Genomic DNA, 16,681 nt, shown 5'->3' on the forward strand with positions numbered 1-16,681 from the left:
AAACACAGGGGTGTTATACAACTAACAAGAAACAGGTTAAGAATTTGAATCCAAGTGTGTCTGATGTCTACATTTATTTTTCCTGAATGATTTTAACACTAATGAAGATATTTAACTGTGTTCAGGTTAAATTGCATTTTCCAAATTAGTGAAATATAATTTTCAATTCTGAGATCCACAGTTTTTTTTCATATTTTAACACAAATCATGATCTGTCTTGACAATTAATGGCATGTCGTAGTTTAATTAGAAATAACTTTAAATTTCTTAGTGGTACATATGGCAATTTTTAAAAAATTCATAATACAATTTCAGATGTATTGAGGTACCATAATTTCTTCCTTAGGATTGGTTCAAATGAAATAAACAGCAGCATTATTTTCTTAAATGTGACAAACTGAAAAGTTAAGGCACATGCTTCTGTGTTCACAGAAAAATAAGGAGTACAGAATCTATGACCCTGTTCTCCATTGTCTGATATTTATCAGCAACAGCAAATAAACAGGGAGCCTAACCCAAGGAAAACAAGGGCTTCTTAGGTCAAATTATTTAGGTTTAAGTTTCATACTAAATTATGCCCCCTCATCAAAATCTTTTGATTTTAAGGTGAAAATATTAATGAAGTCTTTTAAGCTTTGCCCTGTGAAATTTGAGAATGACTCAAATGACTACTTACCTTAAACAAAAATTGAAAGAATATACATAAAATTATAATTTTCTTTAATAAACATTACTTTTCTACTCACATAAAAATATTGCATTTAAATTCAGGATAATATGGGTTATGGTTAACCTTACAAGTCAACTGAATTGTCTGTCCTACCTAACCCTGCTGGGTCCACTCTAGCACTCAGTAAATATCATGCTGACTCAAAAAAGAAATTTCAAAGACTCAGGTTTTCCCCTAGGTAGGTAGATGGATGGAAGTATACTATATAGAGAGCTTTGTCCTAAACACCACTAACTTTATACTAATGATGAAAAAATAATGAAACCAACACTGTAATGTATTGAGTACTTTCTGTGTGCATTGCACTGTATTAAGATGTTACCCTTGCTAAATCCTCTCAAAAATCCTGAGCAGTCATTGTTATCTCCATTTTACAAAAGAGAGAACTCCACTTAGAGACTTTAAGATAAATTGAAAAGATTCCTTCAACCCTAATCCACTCAACAATGATTTATTGAGTACACATGAAGAGCCAGGCACTGTGATGAGCACTTCATATCCAATGGTAAAGCAATTAGATGTAAGTCCTCTCCTCATGGAGCATACATGGCATGTGTCTTATAGACAGGAGTATAGCCATGTATATCTCACAGCATTTCTGTGCCTAAAGAATAACCACTATTTGGGCATGCTGTTCTTACATTGGAAGCAAAGAGAGTGACCAGCAGAAACATGTGATACTATTGCTGGCTCTAACTGGAACCAGCATATGGCCCTTTCTCACATGTCTAAACTCAAAGGCAACAGGGCAAAGTGGCATACTTCAGCCACAGTGAGCCAGAACAAGGTTGGGGAAGGAAGAAAGAACTGTGAAGAAATAATACAGTCTATCACAGGCAATTTAATCACTAAAGACATTTCACTAATATCTCTTTGATATTGCTTAGAAGCCAATAAAATGTTGTCAATTCAGTTTTCTCCAAAATTACACAATTTACTAAGCCAAGAAATGATACCTTATATTTCATTTTCCATCTGAAATTTTACTTGTTTTTAATGGCCCTGTGCCCCCAAAGTGGAATCAATTTAGTAAAAATCAGTAAATTACCAAATATATATAATGCAGCATTGCAGCATCTAAAAGGTCAATACTACAAATCTGTTTCTTTCATGCCTTATTCCACCACAGATAAATTGTATTTTCAAACAAAATGTCCTTTCCCTCCCTTGTTCCCAATGAGTATGTGAATTTCTAATATTTACATACAGACACTTGTGGAAGATAAGGTATTTTAGATTATCAGAGGCTGGAAAGCTAAAATTTTCTGTTTCTCAGGTTCCCTTGTGCGACAGTTTTGGCCAGTTAAATGTAAGTGATGTCTGCTGGAAGGAGCTCCCATGAAAGATTTTAAAAAACGAAAACTCAGCTGATAGAGCCTCTTTGGCCCATATTCCTGCCTGTGATAACAGTGTAATGCCTAAAGCTAAAGGATGATCAAGCAGGATGACAGAAGGGCCTTGTTCGTGATGACATCAGAAAACCATCACACCAGTCAATAGCTGCTATCTCAAGATTTTATTTTGGATATCTCCTTCCGTTCTTTAGTTCAACCTGGAGAGGAAAAATATTATCAGTGCCCAGAGAGAGTCAGGTTTCTTCAGAAGTTCCAAGTGAGGAATCTTTCTACTGCATCTTACGTTGCTACTTCAGCACCTCCAAGAACCCTGCCCCACTTTTCTGTAATTCTAAGTGAATATAAGGACTTACAAGAAATCCGAAGTTCTAGCTGCACAACAGAGAAATTTGGAATTACAACTAAACCCTCAACCATACATGAGCACTGCAACAGATTCCAAACACCTTAACCCTTTTTTGGGTTTGCCTAGGCAAAAGAAAACCTTTGCTGCTATATTAATTATGACTCTGGTTGCTAATATGTTATTTCCCATTCTCCCCCATCTTGGTGCATGTGGCCAGACTATATTCCCTGGCTTGTGGTTGGCTGGGTCATATTACCAGTTCTGGACAAAGAATTGGGAATGGAAATGATGTGTATCACTTTCTGGCTTGGGTTGAAGGCATTTAATTACTACTGTGAGACCCTCTAAAGCTCTCTCTCTTCCCTCTGGCATGACAACTGGCTATATTATTTACTTGAGCTCCCAAATAGCTAGAGTTTTCCCTGCCAATCTCTGAGTGTCATATAAGAGAGAAATAAATCTTTTTTTTAAAGAAGTCATTACAATTGGGAGTTGTTTGTTACTAGACTATGATGTAGTCTATTTGGAATGAGTCAAGCCCAATCAAGGAAGCTTCAGCACAATAGAATATAGATTAGCGCATGGATGCCACAGAGTCTTAAATAGTCAGACCATAGGAAGGGCAGTAATGAATCTAGGCCTCAGGAAGAGTCAGAACCAGGAATTGAATGCTGCAGAGCTCTCTCTCTTTTTCCTTTGATTCTACTTTTCTTGGTCTACTTAGTGTTATTTTCTCTCATTGCAAACTTGCCCTCTTCACATGGAGAGAAATATGACCTTTGGCAGGCTCTGAGTTTTACAATTCACAGCTTCAGTGAACAGGGGAAAAATGACTGACATTCTCTGGTCTGAAATTTAAAAATCTTAGGAAATGTATCCAATTTAATTAGCTATGTTCAGGGAAATGGGGTCATAGAGGAACATGACACTGAACTGTGTGAGTGAAGTAGAGGAGAAAATATTCCCAGGAAAAGAGAGGAGTGTCATACGAGTAGCTCATAAATACGAAAGTGTAGAATATATATATGTATATATATATATACATATGTATACATATATAGTCGAATTAATTTGTTCAGTAAGAATTTTTAGTATACTTCCATTAGACTATATAAAGTCAGATTAGTTAATGTGGAGTATGATATATCAAATAAAGAATGAACAATAGAAATTAAAGATAAATGAATTGTACTAGAGTTTTATACTAGTAGGTAAGATTGAAAATTTGTATATGACTTGTAAAATACATGAAACACATTAGTTACATATTTACTAATATATGCTTAACTCTGTGCTAGAATCTATTATTTATTAATATATATTTAGTTCAGTCTGTGCTAGAGCTTGTCATTACTGCACTGTAAATGATTGTTTCTACTTGCTTGTTTCCTTGAGGCTATGTGGTTGTTAAATGTGACAGCTTTTTCCTATTTCTTACTATATTTTGATGTATAAATTAAGAATTTGGAAAAAAGTCTTACTATAGGAATACTTTAATTTTTCCTATCCATCAGGAAATACCCAGTTTCAAAGGTGGAACTATGTTCATATTGCAGATAGTTTTTTTTCTGAGTTTAAAATTCTTAATGAATCTAAGGTGGCTGCCAAGATCGACGTTTTGTCTTTTCCTGAAACTTAGCTGTTAGTGCATACAAAACCACATAAAAACTCTTCTAAATTTAGGCAGAATTATAGGAGCAAAATCAAGTTTTAATTAGTGCTGCTAATGGAAAGCAGGAAGAAACACATAATCTTTAAAAATTATAATAACTTGGCTTGGGAATTCATGCATCAACCACACATGTGGAATTTTTTAAGAGTAAATCTGGTTGCAAGTGACAGAAAAACCCAAATAACGGTGACTTAAGTAAGATAAAAGTTAATTTTTCTATCATAACACAGTCTGGAGGTAGATGGTCCAAAGACACATGGTATGTCCCTCCATGGTATCAGGCATCCAGGCTCTTTTTTAGTCTGTTTTGCCTAGCCTCCATTCCTAAGTTCATTGCATTATCCAAGGTGGCCATACTTGGTCAAGCCATTCATTTGCATTTTACCAAGCAGGAAGAAGGAAAAAAGAAGGATAAGGGTGCACTTTCTCCTTTTAAGAACACTGTCTGGAAGTTGCACACACAGTTTTCATTTATGATGTCATTGGTGAGCACTTAGTTTAGCCAAACTCCAAGGAAAAGAGTCTAGGAAATATGTAATTTGTCCCAGATGGTCATTCACCCAACTAAAAATCAAGGGCTCTATCACATAGAAGAGAAAATGAAAAAGGATTTTGAGGTGACTAGCAATCTCTGCACACCTGGTATACCCAAACTGACAAGTGGACTTCTGCCTGTCCTCACAATATGCTCACATCTACTCTACCCATATTTCAGGTTTACTCTGGCCTGACCCCATAATGAACTCACACCTAGTGTACCTATGGTTACAACTTGACTCCTGCTTGTATCTGTGATGGACTTTGACTCTACACCAGTGATATTACATCACATTCCTTCAAAGTTGGGGCTGAGGGCAAATGTTCTTTCAGGGGCATTCCCATTTTGGTAAAAACCAAGTTTACTCTGCTCTGGTAAACAGGGTCACTGTGGACAGTTGTACAGGTTGTGCATGCAGCTTGGAGACAATGAGGGGCTAAAATCCCAGTTGAAGAAGTACATTTGTGTAATTCAAATGCTCAGAAAAGTCAATCTGATTATAATTTTTATTTAAATTCTCCACCCAAATGGAATGTCTTTTCCTGATTTGTACAATTGGACTAAATGTACTGGTTGTAGTTTTAGTTAGGTTAGTTTAATTTAGTTAGTTATACACATATTATAAACCAGAATGACTTCCCAAAGTCTGGATTTGGGAACATTAATTCCTCAAGAAATATTAAGAGATGGTCAGTTGAGAAAATGTGTTTCTTAGTATATAGGTCAAACAAGGTTAAGACTTTGCTACCAGCAAGACTTTATTAAGAACCTTTATTATGCTAATCCTTGTTTGGAAATCCCCACAAGGGGGACTCTTGTATGCTATGATTGACAAGACAATTATTTTCTTGCAACATATCTTACAGGACGATGTAGTAACATATGGATTTCGTGCAGTGTGAAACTTGTCTAAAGAGAAAATATGCTCCTCACCCCCACTCCCAAATTCACCTAAATCAGATTCTTCAGATGAAGGTCCTGACAGCCTGTATTTTTAGCATGTGACCCAGACCATTCTTATCATTAAGCAATTTTGGAAACATTGATTTATAGAAATTTTTTTTCACTAGGAGTACACCAAAATCACTTGGGAAACTTTTCAAATACACATTTACTTGGTCCTTCCCAAATTTATGAATCAGAGGGAAGTGTGTTTTGTCTACAGCCATTTCTTACGTTAACTCTCAGTTAAGAACCGTTGTTTTACACTTAACTTTCTTATCCTTCATAAGTTGCTATTCACTTATACACCAAGGTATGTCCACATAGACGTTTTCTTTCTTGGGCGCATTCCTTACCATTTATCAGGTTCTCCTTGGTATTAGCTATTTTTTCACAGCAAATGAGAACAGCACTCCGAGCCATGCTTTATTTCAGGGCAGGATTGATAATAGGAAAAGAAAAGGCCTTGGCCTTTTATCTGCTAGCTGTATAACCAGCTAGCAGATAAAATATTTGAGAGTAATGAAAAGCTGATTGCTTAAGTATGAGACATTTTTATAGCTCATGTGCTTTTAAATGCATACAGTTGGCATGAACAGGGTGGCCAATTTTTAAAAAGAGCAACTGATTCAAGTAGATTCCCTGGTGTAAAATGCTGTTTGTGTGATCTGTTTTCCAGATGTTTCCATGGCAAATGTTTTCTTAATGTGAAACCTAACCATTAAAAGCACCTGGGTAGTGTGCAGCTCGTCCAGACACAAATCATCATCATTTCTTTTCTTTTTTTTTAATTCAGAGACTTATAGGGAGGAAACTTTAATTATTTTGAACACAAGGAAGGATGAGCATATTTTATATTCATCTGGAAATATAGTGACAAAAATGCTTATTTAAACATCAATCTTAATGTATAAAGAGTTTCATTCATGTCTGCAAACAACACAAGGGTATATACTTTCTACAAGGTCTGCAGAACTGCTTGGCAGCTATATTTGAAGCATGTATTTTTACTGTTAATTTTTTCTGTGTGAATTCTGACTGAACACAGGGGAAAAGACAATGTAGTGTGACAGTCAACCACTGAGGTTTCTGAGCGGGGCAATCTGGGTTTGAATCCTTCTCCACCACTTACCAACTATATAAATCTAGGCATTTTACTTCACCTTTATTATAATATAATAATAATTTCTTTATTATCCTTATGTAAAATAAGGATTATAATAGTACTTACCTTGGAAGATTGTTATGAAGATTAACTGTGTTTACACGTATAAATACTTGTGAGGGAGGAAAATTAATTTTCCCTCTACTTTTCTAGGTTCTTAGCTAAGACATCCATGTAACAAAAGACAGATTAACGGGAGAAAAACAAACAAAAATTTAATAGCATGTATGCCTCCTGTATACATGAGAGATACCCAGGAAAACTGAATGACTTCTCCAAATGGCCCAAGCTGCCATTTTAAATAACATCTCTAGAAAGACAAAGGAAGGTGTTGATTGGGGAGAGACCAGTTATGGAAGGTTACCAGGAAAAGCACTGTAAGCAAGAGTAAGGTTGTGCAGATTTATGTCATTGCCTTCTCCATGGATAAGAGTTTCTAGAGATTTAGTATCATCCTTCTCTTGATACAAAGAGGGAAGCGCCTTTAAAAATGGAAATTTCCCTTATAAATGCAAATGTCTCTTACAAAAGTGTAATTTTTACTTAGTTTTCAAGAGCTTTTTCTATGTTTGATGTTCTTAAAAGTAATCAGCCTAAAAGAATTCCTATGCCAAAGAGGCATATTTGGAGGTGACAAATTTCTGCTTCCCTTCACACTTAAGACATTTTTTTGGCCCATAGTAAATGTTCAGTTATGATTAGGGTCAATAAAGTAGATGTCAAAATTGAATATTTTCTTAAAGATTAAAAGACAGAAATCTCCAGTGTCCTTGAGCTTCACATTTTACTTTGCTAGAGGATAAAAAATATGGTTCACAAAGGTTTCCTTGGACAAACGTAGTAGCTAGGAAACGGAACGATAAGTCAAAAACTTCCATTTTTCTTTAATGTGCTACTTGATTCATTAATGGAAATACTTGCCTCCTTAATTTAGTGTAATATATTAGAGGAAAAATAGCTTATATTTGTTATATAGTTTAATCGCAAATGTCATCAGAGAGATTGGACACTAGGAATTTCATTGGGCCAAGAAGTGACAGAAATACAAAGAAGAAACACATGGGGAAGACTTGTGGGTTAGAGAAATAAAGAGAAAAGGGAAGATAAGTAAAAGAAGTAGGAGAAAAGTTTGCAGAACTGTTGGCAGAGAAAGAAGTATGCTGCCAGTTGGGTGATACTCTGAGCCAGCTGTACACAATGCCATAGATATTTTTTTTTAAGTATAATAGGAACTTTTTCTCAACTATCAGCTAGTCATTAACATGATATTTCCTTTAAGAAAAATGTACCATATTTCAAATGCTTTGTTCATTTGTAACTCCAGATGGGCAAATCTTTCTAAAAGACATTTAAATAAGCATTGATAGCTGGTGAAAGCTCTGTGGGTATCTCAAATTTGGAGCTAGAAGTTATTTTTCTTAAAAGAAGACAAGTCTCTCTGTTAGTTGTCATTCCTCAAATTAAAGGAAAGGTTGGAAAGACAAGATACACATTGAATTTCTCCAACCCACCTTTGCTTTTTCTTTGGATAAACCTTCAGTTCATGGTAGCTATGGATTTCTTTACTGGTTTTATTTTCAACATGAAATGGACATTCATACTTTCTCTTAAGGCATTTTCTTCAGAAGAGAAATATTCTTTCTGTTCAATGTGTAAAAGAAAAAAAAATGCATGTAAAGATTTTTACAAGTGATTATTAATGCTTTGAAGTGTAAATATTCAAATCAACCCTTGATGAAATTTAAATTGCAAGGAGCCTCCTAATAATACTGTGAAAGTGAAAAAGCTAATTTATATTAATATTTAATTGCTATTAAAATCAAGCCTCCCTATAAAGCATACTCCTATCTTAATTTAAATATATTCAAGAAATATTTAAAATAGCAGATCTATAGTATAGATACTATACTATAGTATCTTGAAGAGACAAAATCTTAAATATTCTTAAAAAACAAAATTCAACTGAGTAATTTAAAGATCAAATTGGCTTTATTCAATAATTCATGAATCAGGTTACATTCCTAAGAGGGGCTGAAGCTACATTTAAGTTAGGTACTAAGTCTTGGTTTGGCGATGTGGGCCTAGCACACGTGACTCCATTTTGGGCCTGTTATTTCTTTTTAACAATTTCCCTTCTTGATCAGACTCTTAGCTTAACTGACATGTGTGATCAAAATTTAAGGCATTAGCGCCACTCTCAGCTACCACTCTGTAGTTCTTGCAGCTTTTACTGATCCTCTGTGAGACATTCACAGGTCATGATGTTTTTTTGCTGAATCTCTGTAATATTCACAGGTCATGACGTCAAGTTCACAATCGTTTTAGCAGGTCATTTTCTTTGTTCCTTCTTTGACATTTCAGTCTTAGGGAGATGATTTGCTTGGTGGTTAGCAGCTGTGAACCTGCATTTAAAGCTTTTGAGAGAATACCACATACCAGGGAGACTACTATGATTATTATAAGTAGGATAATTCCAGATGCTTGGAGTGTACTTCAGAGCCACGGTCCCCAAGACCCAAATCAGTCAAAATCAAATAAGTCAAAGAAAGATCCTGTTGAAAGAGTTACCTTCTTAAGTAAAGTGGCTTGTTCAGCGATCTTGTGCAACTGAGTTTCAACTTCCTTAGAAGTGTTAATCCAGGTACAGCAGGTAGCAGTGGCCACAGCACAGCCACCTCTTTGCTCAGATAAAAGATAATCAAGGGCTCCCCTATTATTAAGAATAGCTTTGGCCAGAAAGTCTAAGGAATTTTGCTGGACAGCTATTGCTTTAGCAGCAGGTTCTGCAATATCTTCAAGGGTTAAGGAGAGAATATTGCTGGTAAATTTATTTGCACTTATTCCCAGCCAGGGAAGTAGGGTCCTGTCAAAGGAAGCAAATTCTGAATCATGAGCCCATCCCCATAGGTCCTTTTTTAACTCATTGATGTAAATTCAGGGGAATCTACTAATAAGGGGTCTTTGTTTATGAATAATCAGGAGCACAGTTAGATTATCTGAGAGGTATTACCCAGTTATGCACCGTCCATTTAGGCATTCATAGGCCCACAGAGAATGAGAACCACTCCAGACGAAAGTAAATCCTGTTGGGGCACAAACCACTGCTGCTAAGGTGGCACTGTTAATAGATTCTAGCATTATGGACAGATCCATTTGTCTGAAAGTTTATCCCCCTTAGCAATGACCTGGGAGTTACAGAATATGGTGTAATCTTTCCAGGCCAATGCCAGAGAAAAGGAAAAAAAAAGAGAAGAAGAGAGAGTCTCTTATTTTAAGTATGAAGTCTTAATATAGTGTCCTGGGGGGGAGTAGTCTATATCTCTGTCAGCTACTTCTCCTTCTCATCAATTTGATTCAGAGGTCTCCAACATCTGCACAGGATCAGATGTCAGGTGGAGGCTTTTTCAGCTGTGAGATGTGTATCCAAGGTTCAAGTCCCTGAAGTTTGCCTGCTGCCTAGGTAGTGAGGAAGACCTGATATAGTCTCTTCTAAGGGGATACAGGGGCAGTCTTTGTTCTTAGTGATTACAAATCAAAGAGTGGGAGAAAATTGGAAATGTTAATTTAGAAAGTTGTAGCCAGATATTTAAGGAAACTAGAAAGACTCAGGATCTAGTCCAGTGTACATGTATATAACAAAACCTCAAAGACAATTAGCAAGCTAAGAATCTAAAATAGACAAAAGTACAAACATAATTATTCTCTCCACAGTTACTCCCATTTCTTTTTTCCAAGGATAATCACAGTAAAACTAATTTGTTTACATTAGATGTGGCTTGTTTACGTAAATGCAGCAAGAATAGTGATTGATCATATAAACTCTTTTTAAGACTGCTTTGGTAGAACCTTGTGAACAAGGTACTAGGTCATTTTTTTCCAAGGGGTTTTATTGGCTCCATAAAGGTAGCTGTAGTTCCTTAAAACTGTCTGGTCATTTCTGAGTCTATGCACATCTCTCTCTCAAATAGGACAATTCAGTGAAAGTCACAATATTTCCAATTGTGTCCTGTTACCGACAGAATAGATTCTCATTTAACTTATGCAAATGGCTAACTCTGTTGCCATAAAAAGAAAACTTAAGAAGGGATCAGGCAGGGAGAAAAAATAAAAGTTTCGTCTTTGTTTACAAAGGTATGCTTTACCAAATTACTGTATGTCACAGATAGCTTAAGAGAAATGGTTTCCTTAAATCTGGAAAAATAAAACATTAAGGAGCCAGCAGTGTTTCAGACAAAACATCATAAAAATTATTATCATCCTTGTCAGTTCATTCTGTCCCAAGTATTAAACAAGTAATTAATACTTGTTTTGTTTGAATCCAGTTTTCCCATTTGTTCTGGAAATTCTTACCCAGTTCAGTTTTATGATGTTAAAGTTATCAGAAACCTGTACTTTGCAAAAGTCCTTTCCTTGAATCTTCTTGAAGATAAAGTACTTTTGCAGGAACACTTTTGCAAAGTATCAGAGTAAAACAATAACTACATGTAAAAAGACTTTAAAAATGTTCATTATTAGAGATCTGTTGAGAGTTCATTATAATGGAATTGACAAGGGAATTTTGTTATTTTTGTGACACATAGCCCTTTAAGATAATAACTGGGATTATGACTGATAACATTATATCAGGACAAATCAGACTTTAGGAATTTCATATAATTTCTGGAAAACATATAATTATACAAATACAACATAAAAAGACTTAATATTACTTTTTACTTGACAATGCTTCACATGTAATTTAACATATCAAATAAGCCTAACTAGTTTAACATCTCCCTTTTTATAAAGGCAGAGAACAAATCTTTTGAGATGTTCCACGGGTCCTCCGGAAAATCCCAGAGTTAGCTTGAGGTCAAAAAGACTTCACCTAGAATTAGATTTTGGGAGGTTTGTCAAAATATCAAAAGGTTTTAAAACACTTGGTCAAATAGGATCACAGTCACTGGAACAATACTTAGTTATCCACTTAACCATGATAACAAAGACTTCACAGGCAAATAGAGAAAGTTAAGTAGTTGTAAAGTTTCTTATTAATAGTAGACTAATGATCGAAGAAAACTTGTTCTTTAATGGATGTATATAATACAATTAAGGATTTTTTTCACATAAGTACACTATGATATTAAATATTAATTTTATAACCCTTATAGTAAATGCATTTGATTTTAGACAACTTGATTACACAAGGTAAAATTCTCTCTCTCTCTCTTTCTCTCTCCCCAACTTTCTATTGAATTTGTTCTTTATTCTATTTCCCATTCTGAAATAACCAATTTCACTTCAGGACAAAATTATTTTCTTTTCCCTCAACAAAAAATATATCTCCAGTTTTCAGAACTTCTCTTACCGAAAACACATATCCTACTTTCCTTGCATACAGAGCTATTTCTCTTATTATTTCTGGCAGTTTTTTTAAATTTTTTTTTTTTCTTTTTTTTGGCTGCACTGTGTGGCATGTGGGATCTTACTTCCCTGACCAGGGATCTAACCCATGCCCCCTGCATTGGAAGCTCGGAATCTTAACCATTGGACTGCCACGGAAGTCCCTCTCGTAGTTTTAATAACATATATTCGACTTTTTAACCCTTAAAACCTTAATTTTTTGGTGAAAATAAAGAAGTAAACAATTGTGAAGTGTCTACACTATCATTCTGTGGCTCGACAAATTTATAAGTACCTTTTATAATTTCCAGAAACATATGCTTTCTCATAGTAAGTTTTTTAGTGTGGCACAAAACATGTTTAATAATAGATCCAAGTATATTTTAGTTTCTCTGTAAAAGGAAGCCCAAAGTGAATAAAGCCTGTTCCATAATTAATGTTTCAGTATTTCCTCTTATTTAGAAATTATCTATATATTTAATGACTATCCATCATTTAATTTAACTTAGGAAAATTTTAAAGTTTCAGGTTACCTGTAAGGTAAGTACAGTTGCTCTCAATTCCTCAAAGAATTGGGTTGAAGCCTAAATTACATCATAGATTGATTCATCCATAAATCCTTTTACAAGGAACTTAGAAGTTTTTTTTCTTTCCCTCTGGTCACGTAGTTTTATTTTAACTTAGGAGAGAAAGTCTAAAGAATTTCCTATTATGCTCTAAATATCAGCTTCCAACTTCTGGACAATTTCTGACCGCAGAACTACTTAAAAATCTTTTTAAATATCTTGTCAGTTTTCAGCCAGGACAAATGGTTAATACTTCTGCAGTATTGAATAACTCCTTGCACTTAGGAGGCATCCTCAAAGAGGATGTAAAAGATATTTTTTCTCTCTTTATCAGATACTACAGACAGAGATCTGGGTGAGCTGACTCTGGTAAGAATTCTCACCCTTAGCCGGCTTTTGTCAGTTTTCTCAGGATCCCATCTGCAGGTTCCCGGTGAGATTTAAAATAGAGAGTGTAGCTCCAGTATCTACCAGAATTTGGTAAGGTTTTTCACTAGTTTCAATTTTATTTTTCCTTATCTGTTTAAGAGAATAACATAGCAATTTACCAGAAAATCCCTTGAAGTCTCATCACCTCTGGGAGGGGTTCATATGGGAGACCTACTTCGAAATTAGATATGGGGACATTCGAGTTGATGTTGAAGACTGTGCATAGGGCCTTTGAGGACAATCTCTTTTCCAGTGTTCCCATTGCTTATAACTGAGACATTGATTTCTTGGCCAGTGTTATGACAATTAACCCTTAAGAGGATATCATGGGGGAGGCCTAGGTGTTGTTTTAGATATCTTTGATGTCTTTAATTTTTTATTACTCTTTTTCAATCAAACTTTTGATAAAACTATTTTGGAATCTTGAAGCCTTTTGGAAGCTTCTACATACCAATCGAAATAGGTATCCCCTCTGTTTAATTTAGGAATCCTTACTTTCGAGTACACTCTTAAATCAACAACCCTGTCTAATTGGAACATTCCCCATAATGACCATTGCAATTCAAGATTGTCTTTAGTAAGATTTTGCCATTTTTGTAGATATCCACAGCTTCCAGAACCTCGGTTCTTAAACATCATCAAAGGAGGTGTGCTGGAAGGTGGTGTACTTAACTCTTCAGATTTTAAAGATCCGATCTTTATTTATTTATTTTTTTAGCTAAGCCTCTGGGCCTCTCAGAGCCAAACTAATACTTAAAAGGAATGTGCTGAAAGCTTGGAGACTGTGTGGTGTTTTGCAGCATAACTTGTTGCCCAGAAATTTACTTGAGGTTGGCAGGTGATGTAGTGTCAATCTGACCTGTCCCATGACCAACCTACCTTAACACGAGATGCTTTGGGTTAGGTGGGGAATGCTCTCACAGCTTGTAAATGCTCAATCTTCCAACCAATTTTTGTGGCTTTTGGCTTTGAGGTTCCCATTCGCAGTAGCCTTTACCTAATGTGCATATTAACATACAAGCAGTAACCAATGAAGTAGGGACTGGGGAAAGGACTGAACCAGCAGACCCCAATCAGTTGGGACTGCAGGCTGATTACAAACAAATGGGGAGCTGCAGGTGCCACCAGCAGTTCCCAGTGGGAAATCTGGGGACAGAACCAAGGGCTAGGATTTAGATGTCACAGCAGACTGGCCAACTGAAGGCCTTGTTGATACCTCCAGCAATTTGCAGTGTAGAATTGGGGGACTGAGGAAATGGCTGAACCATCAGACTTCAACAAATAGGGACTGTGGAATGGGGGCCCCACATAAATAAGGAACTGCAAACTGTCACTAACAGTTTCTTCTAGGACCTTGGGACAGAATCAGGGGCTGGGGTTTCCAATCAATTGGGAATTGTGGAGTAAAAAGCCAACTAGACCAGGAGCTCCACACAGAGAGCAGAGCTCAGAAGAAAGAGGAACTTACCCACCACTCTAAGAAATGGTGAGAAAGACAGTAAACTTAAAGGGTTTGCAGGATACAGCCTGTGTTTCTTGTCCCCAAGTGCCATCAGAAGTGCACTTTGGATCCCACCACAGTCACTAAATCTGTTAAAAAGCAAAATTCAACTGAGTAAATTTAAAGATCAAATTGGCTTTGTTCAATGATTTATGAATTGGGCAGCATCCCATCTAGTATACAGAAAGCTTCAAAGAGCTGTACAAAATAGAAGGCTTTTATAGGCAGAAAGGGGGCGAGACAAGGAAACATATATAATTCAAGCAAGGTCACCTCTCTTTGGGGGATGGAGGGAGTCTATTAGGCAGATTACCTCATTAGTGCTGACCAGGTAATTCCAGATTGACTGATTAGATGGTTACATTACTGTGAGGGGCTGAAACTGCAATTAAGTTAGGTATGAAGTCTCACTTTGGTGAGGTGGGCTTAGCACAAGTGACTCCATTTTGGACTGTTATTTCTTTATAACAATATCATACAAATGCATTTATTTTTACATGACAGACACTTTGATCCTATAAAGATGCTTCCATTCTGGGTGGAGGCATTCCAGCAAAGTTACAATGGTTTATCATATAAAACGTAGCACAATTTCCACTGATGTCTTCATTGTAAAAGAGAAGGTAGCATCTCATGGGAAAAACCTAGAAATAGTGAGACCTTTGAGAAGAAAAGAATTAAAATGGTAGCCCTACCCTTGTGATGTTGAAGTATTTACTTAGTATAGCTGTACCTTTCACATTTTCCCTCAATTGTTGATTACTTCAACTTGCCTAAGTAATAAGAATTTAAGCCATGGGGAGATTTTCTTTCTTTGTTCATTTTCTTCTCTTTTTGTTATAAGTATTTGTGATTGTGAAGAGTACTGGATGTTTGTCCGTAGTTGATCTTAACTAATACATGATGTACTTCAATGTGAAAATTCTCCTGAGACTTCATGGTTATTAAAATAAGTTGGCATTCTGTTTTATTAATTTGGTCAGTTTGGGAATTTGTGTATGAATTTATGTTAAATGAGTTGGAGAGATGTATTTTCTAATCCTAGACTCATCTCAACTGTGCACAGAATATGATCCAAGGCTTTTTTCCTAGGCTTTCTGAGGAGTGGTGAATAACATACAGTGTCCCCCTTGGAAAACATGAAGTTAGAGTTGTCAAGTCCTTCCATGATGCTGGTGGCAGCTAGCATCTCTTCTCTGCACAACCTGCCTCCTGTCTGCCTGAATTCAAATCCTGGCTTTGTTTCTCACTTTAGCTATGTGACCTGGGCAATTTAATTGTCTTCTCTGTGTCTCAGTTTCTTTCATTTATAAAATGGAATAATTATTGTACCTGCCTCATAAATACGAAGGAGTGAATACAATCAGTTAATAAAGATTCTATACAGCTTGGCAAATAAGTATGGAACAAATGTTAGTTAATATTATTATCATATTTATTATTAAAATTAAAAACTCCATTGAGAAGTCATGCCATATACTTGGCTCCCTTCTGCTTATATCTATGGATTCATGGGTGCCCATTTTTCCATCCAGTTAGCCCTTTTCCTAGGGTCCGGACCTGTTTTTTTAACCTTCTCTTTTTAACCTTCTTTTTAAAATTCTATTTCATCATATATTCTACCTTCTGTCACAGCACCCATTGACTTTTATTTTGAGTTTCTCAAGTTTATCCATCAGTTTCCCTTTGAGGCTGACTTAAGATATAGATACTGACCTTCGTCTCACCTGGGTTTGCCATACCCTTGCTTGGACTGTACTCTTAGTTTTGTTTTCTTCCAAGCACTTCTATTTTGCCCTAAAGTAATTTTAGGGCAAATTTCTTGTTTTCTGAGGTCTTCCCTCTTTTACTTCTAACACTGTATGTGGTGAGGATAAAAAGGCATTATAGAGTAATGGATTCTTTTAACCTATCTTCCTTTGTGTTCAGATATAAACCATATATTCCTCCTCAAACACTCTGAACTTTTCAATATCTCTATCTTTTTGGCACATTACTCACACTGGGCCTTCACTCTTCCCTTGGTCTTAGATAAAACACTTCAAAGCATGGTAT

Source organism: Monodon monoceros, unplaced genomic scaffold, assembly GCF_005190385.1.
Source record: "Monodon monoceros isolate NGI ecotype Baffin Bay Population unplaced genomic scaffold, NGI_Narwhal_1 Super_Scaffold_6, whole genome shotgun sequence".
NCBI classification, from domain to species: Eukaryota; Metazoa; Chordata; class Mammalia; order Artiodactyla; family Monodontidae; genus Monodon; species Monodon monoceros.